The 16,461-nt window shown below is 42.8% G+C and overlaps 1 protein-coding gene across 1 annotated transcript in view; it reads right to left on the minus strand.

Annotated features, from left to right (window-relative positions):
- The window catches only part of SKAP1 (src kinase associated phosphoprotein 1), a gene marked incomplete at both ends in the record, with an annotated part of 280,095 nt that overhangs the window by 3,265 nt on the left and 260,369 nt on the right, over positions 1-16,461 (minus strand). The gene's annotated exons all lie outside the window — the stretch shown is intronic.

The following is a 16,461-nucleotide window of genomic DNA, read 5'->3' on the forward strand; positions in this document are numbered from 1 at the left end:
CTTCTCATTGCCCCCCTCCCCCAGGAGGGAGGCCAGCTTCCCCCTACAGTCTGCACTGCTGTATGGGAGATTACCCAGAATTCCTCAGCCTATGCCTGTCAGGACATTTTATTTTATTGTTTTATTATTATTATTTTTTGGCCGTGCCACAAGGCTTGCAGGATCTTAGTTCCCTGACCTGGGATAGAACCCAGGGCTGGCAGTGGAAGTGCCAAGTCCTAACCACTGGACCGCTAGGGAATTCCCACGGCAGGACATTTTAAAGCTCCTCTTGGTACGAGTTATGTTACTGTCCATTTCCCAACACCGAAGTTAGGGCAGTTTCTGCCTTAAGTTTTCTTGTAGGGTTGCCTTGCATTAGTACGTCGCTGCAGTGGCCATGTCGACAGGGCCTTGCTGTGTGGGGGAAACGCATACTCTATCTTAAAAACTCTAGCTTCAGCTCTTCTGCTATCTCACTGGCAGAGGGTGGGCACCATGTTGTCTGACAGTCTTTTGATAAAAGTCAGCTTGCTTACACATGGGTGAGGTGTGGTCTTCTACTGCCACATGCTGTCATCTTCGTCACCTGAGGGGCTCAGCTACGGCATTCTCTCCCTAGGGACCGTTCAAGACTTCCAACTCTGACACCCACTTGGCAGCATCCCCCTTCAGCCGTAAGGCCAGGAGTAGGAACAGAGCCTTGGGAAGGTGCTCTCTGCCAACTTGAAGAGGGTGCAAACGGGAAGCAGATGAGGCACAGCAGGACACCTGCAAAGGCCGGCTCCCAGTCAGTGCGCTCTTGCTCGAGGGGAGCACTGACCCTGCCGACCGCAGATGTGGCATTCTCACCACAGAGGTGGGAACTGGGGTGTGTGCAATCAACTCTCTGCCCTTCAAAACAAAAGAGCAAGCAGAAGTGTAAGGAGGATGGCACAGTCTCAGAGACCATATGCATCCTGCTGTGGTAGCCTAGGAGCTTAATCAAAGCACCTACAGGTCTTGGGATCTCACTGTCTTCCAGATTTCATCCCTTGGCTGGATACCCAAAAAAGGCTACAGGGCTGAGATGTTTAAAGCGTGAATGGAATATTTCTAGCCTTTTCTTCTCCTATCACCACCCCACCATGCATTGCTCCAGCCCAGTCTGAACACCACGAGGTATGTTAAAATAATTTCTACTTTGATGAATTGCTGGGGAGTCCACAATTGCTCATAATCAAAGGGAGAAAAATGCAAATGAGATCCGGCGGAGAACTATCACCAGCAAACGTTTATTTCACTGCGCAGCGCCAAAAAGAATTAAAACAACATTAAACTCACAGCAATCATGCTTAAGCCCTCGTTTCCAAGTGCCAAATTGCACCACTCTGGATCATACAGATGTTCGTTAATTATGCTAATTTTTATTAAACTATTAAAATGGAGAGAGTACTGGCTCAGCCAGGCAGACCCCAGCTCTGAATGAACTCTGCTCTTGTCTAGAGGTGCTAATTTACTGCATTTTCATTAAGTTGCTGATTCTTGGATTTTAGTTTTGGGATGGCAGAGAGAACTGAATTCCTGGTATCAACATTTTCAATAAAGTTTGACTTCTTTTTGCCCAGATGTTTGGAAGGACTGACTGGAAAAATGCCTGAGACAGTCCCAGGAGACCTGAAATCCTCAATGCGGAAGTGTTTCTACCTTCAAGGTGGGGATGCACACCTACAAGTGACAATGTTAGGGTATCAGAATTATACAGGCTCCCCACTCCGTAACTCTCTATTCTATACACTGTGTGTGGTAGAGCTAAAATGTTGATTATACAAACTGGTTAAGTGAAGATGATTTGGATAAGAATATAAAAAGCTATTTAAAAAAAACCCAAACCCTTTACATCAGTGCTTGCTTCTTGCCACAAAATCTTTCAAGAAGACTTACACTCAAAAATAGTATAATGTGTGGCTTGTTCTCGTCATAAATATTTCTAGGCTTGATCAAACATCTGTTTTCCTCAACATCAACCCTGCCCCACCTCCTTGAACCCCTCAGATGAAGGAGTCTTAAAAACGAAGGTTGGCTATTTGGACTCCGTTATCTGGTTGGAGAAGCTGTTGGCCTGGATGAGCAGAGTATTGAGGGAATCTGAGATAGGCACAGCGCTCACCATCAGCAACAATCAAAAGTGTTTATGGGGGCTTGCACACTGCCCTAAAAGGATTTGTGCTGCTAATCTCCATCAACAAGGAAAAGAAACCCCTACCAAACCTGCCATAAAAAGAACAGCAAATTCTATAAACAAAAAGCAGTATGGCCACCAACCACGGGCTTGCCACACAGCTTGACTCTGCCTCCAGTGGTTTCCTATTGCTGTTTATGGCTTCAAGACTATCATGGCCCTTCTCAGTGCTCCTCCTGTCACAGGGCCCTGAGTCCCTGTGTGGCTGCAAATACCCTGTCAGTAGGTGTCAGGGGATATCAGGGGGAAAACCAGCAGGCGCCTATCATAAGCCTTAAAAGAGATTAAATACCCTTACTCCATGATTGCTACATATTAATTTCTCTCCTCCCTGCTGGTTCCTATTTGTTTAAGCTCTTCCATGGCTCCCCTGGAGTAGCACAGACATGACCTGGAATGACCATCCAGTCTTGGGCTGAGAATTCAATTTCTAGGCTCAGTGAATCCTAGGCTTTTCCAACAAAAGGAAATCACCATCCTCTAGGGCACAGATTCTTAAACTGGAGTCTCTGACCCATGGCCTCTCTGTGGATGCATGTGAAGGGATCTTTGAACTCCTTAAAACTGGTGTAAAATTTGTGTGCATGTGTACATGCGTTTTATCCCTGGGGTGAGGCCCAGACCTCTCATCAGATTCTCAAAGGGTTTATGAACCCTCTACAGTTGACCAACCAGCACTTTAGGGGGAAAGTACAATGATCTTTATGGCCTGTATCTGCTCTTTGGCCCAGTGTGGCCATCTCACCCCTACCCCCACTTTTAAAAAACAGTGGAAGGAAATCAAGAATCCTGCCATTCTGGGTTTCCAAGGCTTCAGCCTTCCAGCTGCCAAGTCTATTCCTTCTTCAAAGGCTGACCAAGCTTGCTTATCCCTTCTAAGGCCATCTCTTTTTTTTTTTTTTTTTTTTGTGGTACGCGGGCCTCTCACTATAGTGGCCTCTCCCGTGGTGGAGCACAGGCTCCGGACACACAGGCTCAGCGGCCATGGCTCACGGGCCCAGCCGCTCCGCGGCATGTGGGATCTTCCCGGACCGGGGCACGAACCTATGTCCCCTGCATCGGCAGGCGGACTCTCAACCACTGCACCACCAGGGAAGCCCTAAGGCCATCTATTTAACTGTGACTTAAAAGTTGTGGTGTCTTCTTATAGCTTCCATTCAAATCCACATGATGGCTTTTGGAGCAAACTGCTTGACACTGCTGGTTCCCCTGAGAATGTTCCTAATGGAAATGTTCTCTTTTCACATTGAATTGGGCTTCGATAAGCCTCTGTGGAACAAGATTCACAGAAAATGTCTCATACTTTTATTCTTTTAACCATGAAATTTCACTATTTCAGTGCTTGTAAACAAGAGACTACCTCTTCAAGGGAACAATCAATCAGCCCCTAACATGAAAGATCAATAAATGCTTCACATATGTATGGGAAAGGCCAATCAATCACAGAATTATTGGTTTATGATTGCTTATTTCTCTTATTAGTGCCTGTACATCATACATTATCATTAGTAAAGATGGGAAATTTGAATTCCTAAGCAGAGTAGATTGTAATATTCCAAGCTGAGCCAAAAACATCATATTTTTACTCTGGGTTGGCCTACAATTTCTCTACTGAAATCCAGCTTTGGAAATTTAATGCTTTCTGAGGCTATCAAAAGTGATTAAATAAATTGAGGGCTCTAACTCAGCACCCTTCCAATTGCTGAGAAAAACAATTGTTCACCACAGACAAACAGGTGCCCATTTTTCAGGACAAATGGTTTTAGGAAGAGATTTTACCAAAGGAGAAAGCAAGTGGTCAGTTGGGTCGACAGTGGATTAGTTCTGTTGGAACCTGTGAAAGGATCAGAGCCCAATGCTTGGCTGAAACCTTGGGTAGCTTGGCGGCCTCTCCAGGCTGTTTCACACCGTGTTTTAAGTTCTTGGCAGTCATTTTCTCTTTTATCCATTATTCAGAGTTTTGGTCTATAAATCATAATAAAAATGTATCATTAAATTTGCCTCAATTGAACTAGTTTTATTTATTGCCATGTTTCAGGGAACCTGCTAACCTAGACATTGGTGAGACTGGAGCCGGGGCCAGGGATGGGGGGCTTTGAGTCTAAGAAAGGGGACATTGAAAGGCTGGTGGCCAGCGACAGCAGCTGGGGCGGGGGGAACATGGCAACAACTCCACAAAGCTCACGCCCGCCCCGGCAAAGAGCTGAGTGTTCTGAGAAGAGGAATGTGTCAGCTAGATGGAGGGTCTGAGAGCCCTGAGTGCAGGGGACTATTCAGCCTCAAGTCTGAACTGATGTCCTGAACTGGATGTGAGTGGATAATGACCAAGTCAAGGCTAGGGAGGGGTGCAGGACCCGCACACACACTGGACATTGTTGGTGATGGAAGTGTGGGCAAAATACAGAGTGTGCATGACAGAAAAATCATAAGCTGTGAAGGTAAGAGGGAAGGCGGAACAGGGCTGTATGGAAAAGAGAAATGAGAAACACACAACTTGAACTTTGACTAAAAAGGAGAGGAAGGATAAAGGGAAGGTAAACACTTTGCAGACAGGAGAAAGCAAGGTGCTAAGTGCAGAATTCAGGAACAATAGAGACAGCACCATTTCGGAGCTGATAGAATGGTGATACCATGTGAGACTGGCGTATTAATATGTATTCCATAAACTGTGCAGCTCGCAGCTCTGCACCACTCTATTTTGCTCTGACCGCAGTACCAGCCTCAGGCACCACAACACAATTTGGAAACAATGTGACGGAAATGTTTAATCTGCTCGGCCCATCTGTGCTGCGTATTTCTCCAGATCTCCCTGAGAGAGGCGCCTTGAATCTCCACATTGCCTTTAATATTCTCCTAAATCACCTCCCCACTGCACTTCAAGGGCCATTGCTACAATATCACAGGTTCATCTAAAGTGCAGTGGGGGTGGGGGGGGGGAGGCGCAGGCCAGGATATTTTTTATTTTAAAATAATTTCCAGGGATCGTCTTTTTTGCTTCCTTTAAAAAAAGAAGAAAAGTTATTCTACTGTTGCTGTAAGGTTATTGAGGTTGTTCATTGCAAAACAGGGTAGGATAGAGTGGAATCATTCTCCAAAGAATTATTTTTATTAATCTCGATTCCCTCAATTGGACATGGGAGGGGGTAAGCAGATGCTCCTTTTCTCTTATGTTTTTCTCTTATCCCTGCACCTTGCTATGGTGATGTGTTCATTTGGGGCTGGTGCCTGTCTGCTTTACACTCTCTGCATCAGGTAATCACTTTGACCCTGTCCTGCTCCAAACAAAGCCATCTTGTTCAGGACAGGTAAACATTTAGTCCCTGGTCACCATGCCCTCATCAGAAAGGAACACTGTCTATATTATTAATTTTTAGCTTAAAATCTTATATTTTCCCTCTATAAGTACAGATGTTAGCATCAGATTTCCACTGCCTTTCCTCCACTTGATTTTGTCAGATTCAGTGATTTGGGGCTAGAATGTAGGAAGCTGGGGTAGGTTTCAGAGAAAGAGAGAGGATGACAGACCTTAGACAAATGGAAGAGAGTTGCACATAACCAAGAAAATTAGGATTCCTTTTGCAATGTGAATTAAAGAAATGAATAATTTAACCCGTGAGATTGTTCCGGCGAGGGAAAGGCAACGTCCCAGTTGCGAAGCCTACAGCCTGTCGGTGTGTTACATCATCTGCACACATAGGCGTTTCCATGACAACCGCTTATAGCTACATTTCCTGGATCCCTCTAGGGGGTGTCACAGCCAGAGCCACCTGCTTTTCACCCTACCCTCGGTGGGGTCATGGTAAGGTCGCCAGAATAAATGAACGCGGGTACTAATGATCTGTTTACTGCTGTTTATGCTCTGTGTGTGTCAGGGGCACCGCACATTTAGAGAGCTCATTATGGTTGCAATTAGAATGCACCATCGCTAGATATTTAACTCCTTTTTCTTTTAAATTAGCATTTTAATAACATTCTTTGAGCAGAGAAACAAAATGACCATTTTTCACGGCCAAACTTCTAGCTGTAGGTGCAACTTTAATGGCAAAGTTGTGAAGGGAAAAAAAGAGAAAAAAAGGCCATTTTTACCACTTTCACCCTCCTTCTTACCAAAAGGATATTTTTATTTGCTTTCTAACACACTCGATTTCCTAAATTTGTTTTGAATCCAATTATATTGGGTGGTTTAAAGTACCGCGCTCTTGTTGGATGGAAATTAGCAGCTACTGAAATTAACTTTCTATGTGACCTGTGAAAGGGGCGAAAATAATTACAAGTGTGTGCAAGAGATCCTTCTCCAAAAGACCCTTGCTGTAGGATCAGACTGTGATCTGATCCTACCATTATCAAATATCTTTATATAGTAATTGCAAGGGCTATTTTCTTTAAAAAGGTGGTTGCAATTACTGTTTTTGTTTTGTAATTCTTAGGATTATCTTATAGAGGATAAATGATGACAAAACTTGTCATTATAAACAGGATAAATAAGAAGCAGAAATAATGAAAATAATAACACAGCATCATTTGCCATTTAAAAAGGTGAGATCTTGGGGCATCAAAAATAAGAACAGGGAAAATACAAGGTAGAGACCCACTGGGTCAGAATGTTCCAATAGGCACTAATTGCTTTCTAGGAATCAGCGAACACCTTTGCTAGGTGTTTATAGATCCTCTGTTTGTAGAAAGTACAGTGAAAAATAACAATTTGAATGTTTCGATTATCTTTCCCAGTCTGTTCCATTTTCATTATTTATTTCCTATAAATCGGGACCTTGCTGAACATAATTCTGCAGACAAGGAGGTTGATGGGACAGCCAATGTGAACGAGGAGATAGATGGTGGGTGCGTATAAGATAGATGCTATGTGTTTATGAAAAGGAGCAGTATGTCTGCATGTGAACATCCACAAAGTAGAGCAAGCAAGCGTGTAAACTATAACGGGTATTTATAGGTGGAAAAAAAAAGGTGCAAGGAAGATTGTATGGGAACAAGCACACTGAGCCTGAAAAGGGTTTGCTTTTTTCCTACCCTCCACGTCCAAGTTCCGCTAAGATGTCCCCTGCTTGCTGTGGCTCCTGTGAAACAAGCCTTTCCATGACAACAGATGGGGGATTTCACAGCCAGAAGGCACAGGAGGTCAACAGTTGAAAAGCAAGAGTTAGAAAGAGAGATCTTTATCGACATCAAAACAATCCCCTGAAAGATAGAAGGAGGAAAAATTTAAAGACATAGCAGGAAAGAAAAAGAGCCTTTATAAAAATGCAGGTTAAAATGTTTAGGCTTTTGTATCAGCCTAGTTGCACCTTAGACTCTGCCATTTCATAAATAAAATACGGATAGCATAGACTATAATCTGGTGATAGCTACCCCAGGACATATCTAGATACACTTCTGTTATTTTAATTAAATACTGCATTATGGTTTGTGACAACTACATAGCTACAGCGTAAATGAATTTGGAATTAAAGTGTTACTTAGGCATCCAGTCATTTTTGTTTCATTCCTCAGTTTTACAAAGCAAATAGCTATAAAATCAAGATGTTTGTTCATTTACAGACGGAGCAGGATTGTTGTCACTGTTCTTTTTCTCCTTAATCCTCCTGCACAAAACGAAGACAGAGCTCAGAGTCTGGCTCCCAACACTCTTAGCTTATGAGACACATCACAGAGAAAAGCACATCCTCTTGACTATAATGTGAAACGCTGAATATTAATTGCTGGTATTTCGCTTATCTTTCTAGCTGAGTCCTGTCTTTTAACAATTATTCTGATGGGCTGCAGTCTTGCACTGCCAGGAGATTTTTCTCCTTTGCTTAATATTTAGAAATGCATTTTATTTTATTAAAAAAAAATCTTAAAGTTCACAATCCTCCTTGGAAGTTTTTAGTATCTGGAACTCTTGGCAAATACAGAATATTAGTGGGAATAGGGAAACCGCCAAAGCTCTTTGCTGAAAAGATGATGCACTTTCTGAATCTAAAAGGAAAAATATTTTTTATTCTAGGAATATTAATATTTCCTTAATGAAACTTGAGAGGGTATTACAGTTTGATATAATCAGTTGGTCAGTTTAAATGTCGCTTCACTAGCAAATTATGAGAAAGAATATTCTCGTCTTACAGGCACAGACTTTCACTCAAAATTTATATGTTAAAGTAAAAGGATTTTTGTTCAAATCTGAGGATTTAATTGTATCTTGAATGCGTCATATGTCAAGATGAAAGTTTTTAAATAGTAAGTTTTCTGAAATCATTGTCTATTATTTCTAGTGCGAGAATCAATATTCTTTTTATTAGTCTTAAATACCACAAGTCCGGCAATGTCTGCTAATTCCAGCTTTTCTGTGTTCTAACCAATTATCCCAAGCCCCCTGTAACTAATCCTATAAGCATAGAAGTTACTGCTCTGTATATCTGCAATGAGGTTATAATTTGCTTCAGTATTTTGCTAGTTTGGTTGGAGAGCTGGATCCATACACTACCAAGAAACACCAGCAGACAGGTTTGGGGAGGCTGAGTTCCTTTTGAGAAAATAATTACACAGAAACAAAGCTTTTGTGACCCCTTTTAAATAGAGCATCTCACCGAAATGTCATCCAGCCTCTCTGGCAGATTAGTGAGTTTATTACTAAATCTCTGTCTAATAAACGTGCAGTTGACTCTGGAGGGGCTGCTTGTTATAATACTGGCAGTGGGAAATGGAGGGAATGTCACAAATTTTCCCCATAATATATTCTAATGGAAACCTCTGAATCCAATACTACATGGGCACATCTAATAAATTTACAATATTTCAGTCTCAACAGCCTTCACTGGTTAGTTTTAAAGATTTATGTGGTAAAAAATTACTCAGTGATGAATATGGTTTATTCTGTGCAGTATTGGAGGTATAAGGAATTAAACTACCGTCTTTAACAGTGAATTTATTATTACCTCTGTCAAAAGACGAAGGCTTTAACAGCATTTGTTATAAATTCACCGCAAAATAAATGGCTGGAATTTTTTTACACTGGAGTTTGTAAAGCATTGGGTGATCGTGAGCATTAACCTAACCCTGCCATGGCTTATATGGTTCTAGGTAAACATTTCTGTCTGGGTCTCACAGCTAATTATCTGATCTGGGACTTTCCACCTGACTGAAAGGTGTGTGTGTGTGTGTGTGTGTGTGTGTGTGTGTGTGTGTGTGTTTGTGTGTGTGTACAAAGTGAAGGGTCTTGTCCAGGACAACAGTTCAGGACTGAGGAGATTAAAGTGCAAAATGCCAATTTGACTTTTTTTTTTAAATGGGTTTTATAATAAATGGCCAGGGTTTAGAGAATAAGGTTGATATGTAGCCAGGTCTCTTGTTTGCAGGTTTATACGCACGCATATGCACACACACATACACGCATATGCACACACACATACACGCATAAGCACGCATACACACACGCACACTCACAAACACCCTCTCCCTTTTGTCCTCTCTTGGAATGGGTGTCCCCTCATTTATAAAAATTACCTGGAAGGAATGAGGCTGCCAGGGTTTGTTCTAGATGATTGGTTCCTGTCTGGGGGAAAGGAATGGCCTCTACTGAATTTGACCGGTGTGTGACCGTTGCCTTCCAGCTGACCCCAAATCCCATTCCCATTCTCCTAACTCTATAGCCTCCCATAGGGGTTATTAATGAGAGAAAACACCATCATCATCATCATCTTCGTCATCACAGCACAGTGTTGACCTGCTTGTTCACATGAAATGGGGTTATGGGGACAGCTTCTGCTTCTCTTTTCGTATCATCGTAAATAAGAAAACATATTTTCTGATGGTACCCTCCCTCACCATCCCCTTTGGTTAGGTCAGAGGTGAATGATAGCTCTTTGGCAGGCATTGATCAGTTGCATCACTATGTTTGTGCAGTCTGTGCCCCAGGCCTGTATTCTCCCCACTTCCTACCTCCGAATTACCTCCCAAATTACCCTGCCCATCCCCCAGTCAGCCAAACAGAGGGTAATGGTGCCTGAGGAAGTCCTAAATGGACACTAGATGTCACCAAACACCTCCTTTCCCTCAGAGCCCTGAAATTTAAAAAAAAAACAACTTCATTTAAAGCAATTGAAGGAATTAACTTATCTGTTTTTATGAGGTGTTGTCAAATTCAACTAAGCACACTTAAAAGAGGAAGTACTGCTGCATTCAGATAATTTTTACAACATACAAATCTCTTCTGGAGGGGTTGGGGTCAAGGGAGGGGAAAGGTCTACATTCTTTAAGTAGGCCTTTGAGGGAGTAGGTGAAGAACACTGGGCTTTAAAAGTCCCACTGTAACAGACATGGTGTTATGTTAACATAGTCCAGGTGTGCCAGGGACAGACCTGCTGCATTCGGATAACTAGGAGCTGGGTTTGGAGCCAGGACCCGGCCTGAATTTAAGTAGCTCCAATCCAGTGCTGGAAGCTAACCGTCACCCAGGATGATGAAATCGGTCCATCCTCATCCACATAAGACCCATGGCCATCTGACAGCATCATATGTTCAATGTTAAACTTGACCTTGCCTTTAAGGCTCCCTGTTTCCATACCAACTGTACCAGAAGACAACCAAAGCATGGTGTGTTTGGGCGGTGAGAATATATCTCCCCACCCTGGCTAAGCCACCATGTAAATATAACGCTTCTGTGGTGCCCAGCTTGTTGCTCCAAGGCTGCCTTCCATGGAAATAAGTAGCTGGAAAAACCCTGGAGGAGCCCAGGGCCAACTCATGAGTCACACAACATAAGCTCAAGAGATGTAGCCTATCAACTCTGTTTACCTTAAATGGTAAACAGGGACCATTTAAGGGTCATTCAGGGACCTCTTCTTCTTTCTAGACAATTGAGAAAGAGTTTCTTTCTCTCTCTCTTTAATTTGCCCTTATCTGCTGGACAGCTCATGTTACCACTATAAATTACTTCTGGAAGAGGAGGCCTAATTTTTAAATGGGCGTTTATTTAGGTTATCTCGAAGAGTAGAACAAGTACCTTTATTATTTAGAAAAAGGTTCCCCAGTGAGAGGCCTTTAAGCCAGGAAGACAGAGTCACTTCTCTGAAACATAGAAACTGTGGCTCGTCTTATCCAAATAGAGACTTCTCACCTCCCTTTCTCCTACTTACAATAAATGCTCATGGCAGTGCTGGTCCACAGAGGGGCTGTATGCTCCTCAGATAAAAGGAACTAAGCCAGGGCGCAGTGTTACTGCACCGAGGGTGATTCAGCACCTACCCTGTCATGCCTGGTGCCCAGGCTGAATGGATTTTTGGAGTACACCTGTTGTTGAACCCCTGCCAAGTACTGATGGCCACTAACCCCCAAATCACTTTTCCCCTCTGTTGATGTTTGGAATGTCAGACAGGACTGAGCAGCAGCCGGCGTGTATTTCAAACACAGCAGATGGATTTTTATATTAGCTCCTATTTCATGTTCAGGCAGAGTGACCGCCACACTAAAACCGCAGCCTCTGTGCTGCCGAGTTTGCTTCTGCGAGATTAATTTTGTGAAATTAATTGGGACAAGATTGAAAAGGAAATTAAAATGTAGCTGAGTGAATAGGCCGTTCAAACACCTTTTTCCTGCTCTATTCAAACTTGAATTCTGCGGTGGTCTCAGGCATGGTGGGAAGTAATTTACGGGAGCCATCGGTTACGTATGAGGAGACCTGCACAAGCACCACAATCTGGAGCCACTGAAGAGCGTTAAACACCCCGCCGTGGCCTGAGCTGCGTCCCTGCACCAGGTGGAAGCGAAGTTCAGTCCCTGCACCAAAAATGCTGTTCAGAAATATCTGAAATACCAGAAGGCACGCGGCAACGTCCACTGGATGCACAGATCTGCTCCATTTTTAAAATCTCCTTTTACTATATTTGCGGCCCAAATTGGAACTCAGTGCATTAAGTGGGCATGCAACTTCGTGGGGCTTAGTAATGGATAGATGTGTCGGGGAGGTGGGCGGGGTCCTGCAGATTGTGCCATTGCTTACTGTTTCAGAGCTGCGATACATGGCTCTGGCCTCTCCTCAAAGAAGTTTGAACAGGGGCTTCCCTGGTGGCGCTAGTGGTTGGGAGTCCGCCTGCAGGTGCAGGGGACGCGGGTTCGTGCCCCGGTCCGGGAAGATCCCACATGCTGCGGAGCGGCTGGGCCCGTGAGCCACGGCCTCGTCCAGGAAGATCCCACATGCTGCGGAGCGGCTGGGCCCGTGAGCCACGGCCTCGTCCGGGAAGATCCCACATGCTGCGGAGCGGCTGGGCCCGTGAGCCACGGCCTCTGGGCCTGCGCGTCTGGGCCTGCGCGTCTGGAGCCTGCGTTCCGCAGCCGGAGAGGCCGCAACAGTGAGAGGCCCGCGTAAAGAAGTTTGAACAATTGATCAATTTTGCCACTGACAAACTCTCTCAGACCAGGAAAGGCACAGTGTATTTCCATGTAAGGCCTCTTCACTGGATGGCCTTCTATTTCCAAGAGAGGACCTGTTGAGCTTTCGAATATCTCTGTGAAGAGTTCTTGGCAGGACAGGCTACCTTTTTTTTTTCTCTCAATTCACTAATAATTTATTGAACTCCTGGTGTGTACCCAATATTGACCCCAAAAGTTTATTGTTAGTGGAAAAGAGGGGAATATCATAATAATTATCATCCTAGATGCCAGGCGCTTCCTTACACAAATTCTCTAATGAAAGTATCACAACACCCTATAAACAGAAATTATCCCATTTCTACAGATGAGGAAATTATCCCATTTCTACAGATAAGGATTAGCAAGATTAAGTGACTTTGTTCAGGGTCACATAAGTAACCCACCTGTTGACGATTTGCTTCCCTAAGAATAGTACAGGTGATGGGCATTTGGTTATCTATGGGGTGCAGCTTTCTTACCCAGCCAATCATCTTCTCTGGAAAAAATTTTTTAAAGGGTAAATACCTCTCTTTCTGGGATCATTCTTGTCCAAAGGCCCTAGACCCTAACAGACTCTCTTGGTCCTAGGATTCTAGGATTGAGGGTTGGGTCATACTTGGGCAACTATTAAGAAACAGTAGGTGTGGTGTGTGTGTTTATGTATGTGTGTGTGTGTATATATATATATATATATATGTGTGTGTGTGTGTGTGTGTGTGTGTATATAAATGAATATTATTAATCTATAAAAAAGAATGAAATAATGCCATTTGCAGCAACATGGATGGACCTAGAGATTATCATACTAAGTGTAGTAAGTCAGAGAAAGACAAATATCATATGATATCACTTATATGTGGAATCTGAAAAAAATGATACAAATGAACTTACTATTTATAAAATAGAAATAGACTCATAGACACAGAAAACAATCTTATGGTTACCAAAAGGGAAAGGGGGAGGGAAGGATAAATTAGGAGTTTGGGATTAGCAGATATGTACTACTCTACATAAAATAGATAAACAACAAAGTCCCACTGTATAGCACAAGGAACTAAATTCAATACCTTGTAATAAACTATAATGGAAAAGAATCTGAAAAAGAATATATATATATATATACATATACATATATATGTAAAACTGAATCACTTTGCTATACACCAGAAACTAACACAACATTGTAAATCAACTATACTTCAATTTAAAAAAAAAAACAAATAAATACCAAAAAAAAAAAAAAAAAAAGAGAGAAACAGCAGGGAACAGCAGGAACCCAAGAATAAAGTTATTACCCCCCAATTCCCACCTCACTCCCCCATCCAGGGGCCACTTCTGTTCTCTACCTGCCACCCCCTGCCCCTCAGAATATTTTTCTTACCATACAAAGAGAGAGGGAAAAGCCAAATGTATTTATGAGGCCCCAAAACAAAAGATCTTAGAATTTTTTTGCTTGTTTAATCTGAATAAATAATTAAAGCTAAGGCACATTTTTGTGTGGAATTTCTTTAGCAGATTTGCAAAGTCAGCCTCACCATGTTGATTTAGACCGGGAATGTTTGAGGTGGAAGGAACCTTAGAGATCTAACACAACTCCCTCATTTTACAGGTAAGGAAACTGCTCCAGGTAAGCTGAGCTGCACTCAGTTGCATCTTGTCTTGTGTTTCTCAGGGAAATAGACTTCTCTAGGTTCCTAAGAAGTGGGCTTTTGTTGCCTGACAAAAGTTCTACTGGCCAGAGAGAAAAATAAAATGGAGATTTCTAGATACCATTTTTCTGGACTAACCTCAACTTGGGTCAGTTCTGTCCCTGCAGGTGTGAGAGGCAGGCTGCAGAGTGTAACTGACTCCAATAAAGGAAGCCAGCTGGGGCTAAATATGGAATAATATGGAATAAATTTAGGATCCATATGAGAGAAAATTCCTGAGATTAGGAGTTACTGAACATCTGAATAGACATACAGCTGATAATGGCAGTGGAATCTCCTTTTCTATCTGTCTGAATTGGTTCATTTGTGCTTTTTAGAGGCAAGGGAATGGATCAGGTGGCCTTTTAAGGTTCCTTCCTGTCCAAGGACTCTTATTGAGTTAAGTAATATAATAAAGGTAAATCCAATCTGAAATGCTCCCCAAGCCAACGTTAACTGGAATGAAGTTTTATGAGGGAAACTTCAGTTAAGCTTCTAGCTTCTCATTTCTTCCCTTGCCATGCAGAGATGAGCAATGTGGAGAAGGGTGGCAACTGGTGTAGCTTTTGGGGTAAGAAATGTGCTACTACCAAGGTAAGGGATGACTACGAACTCAGGACCTTCCAGGAGATGGAGAAAGATGCCCGATAGAACCAAGGCAGCAAACTATTCCCTGTGAATTAAACTCTGATATATTGGCTTTTAGTAATGGAGGAGGGGAAGGGGGGTTGGTTAAAAAAACCCAAAACAGGTTGGGGAAGGTCCCCATGTTCTTTGTAATCTCAATATTACAATAGCCCTGGTAACCGCAGACAGCTCTATACTGCAAGGGCAAGTCACCGCACAGCCCCTTCTAAATGGAGGAAATGGACCCCCAGTGAGAAGTCATTAACAAAGGCAAAAGACATGCAAAACAAACAAAATAATCATGACCCAGAGAGAAGGCCAGCAGACAGTCTGACTCTGTTCTCCCCTCCTCCTGCTGCAGGCACCTCAGACAATGTAAACAGTTAATTTGTTCACCTGCAGGCTCTGCGCAAACAGAGGCCTGGTCACACCTGAGTGGATAACTCGATTACCCCAGCGTGGTAATGTACACAAATTCTATTACTGGGCAAGTCTTGCTTTCGGGCATTTGAAATACCAATCAGGCCAATGTCCACTCCCTTCTTTGCTTCCAATTTATTCTTGGTGTATTGGAGCTGCACCGGAATGGCACTAGGGTGGTGCTGAATTAGGAGTCTGGAAGAAATCACTAGAAGATTCTGATCTCACCCAGCAGGGATTGCGGGCCTCCTGCTCTCTGGAAAAAGGTTGGGTCTGAATTTGGTCGTAGTTCAAAGGGGACTCGTTGGAACTGCTGAAAGCTACCTTCTGTCAGCCCTGGTCTGTTTCTTAAGGAGCTTGTGGTATATTTCAAACTGAGACAAACACCTGGCCATGGTAATGACATTTACAGAACAAAGATAAATTGCAAGGGATGCGTTAATAACACAATGGGTTTTCAATTTTCCTTTATGGAGTTCACATACTAATCAATTAAAGAGCAAATTGTGCCTCTTACAAAAATGTGTTTGTTGATATTGATTGCCTCTAGAGGGAGAACTTTTTAACAAGTTTTTTAGGGACAGAGTGGATTTCCTCAGCCCACCTATACAGAATATGTGCAGTCTTTCTTTACAAGGATGGTGTTACTGATCCCTCAAACAGCAGCCCATGAGTTTTGAAGCTTCTTCACATTGGTGATGGATCTGCAATAATATATCCTTATTTTTGCCCACTTTTTTGTATCCAGCAATACCATTTGTGAGATGGTTAGCTGTGGCTAGGGGCTACCTCTGTGACTGAGGAAGGGAATGAAGTTAGCTGGCCCTTGTGAGTTGGATTCACTATCTTGGCCTTGTCAGCACTTGCTCAAACCAACTGAGCTAACTAGCTCTGACTCCTCCCCCCATATATAACTATGTTACAGTGTTGTTTGTCTATAGATGAAACAAGAAGGCGCTGACCCAGCTAGAATATTTTCAAGAGTATTTTACGGTAATAAATTATGTACGTGGTGATGACCTTTTAAGCACCACAAGACCCTTTAAAAAGATCAAATTTTGATTGGCATAGTTTTAGTATTATGTCTACTTTATTCTATTTTTAAATTTGAAAATTGGTTCCTGA

Source organism: Leucopleurus acutus, assembly GCF_964270905.1.
Source record: "Leucopleurus acutus genome assembly, chromosome: 19".
Lineage (NCBI taxonomy): Eukaryota > Metazoa > Chordata > Mammalia > Artiodactyla > Delphinidae > Leucopleurus > Leucopleurus acutus.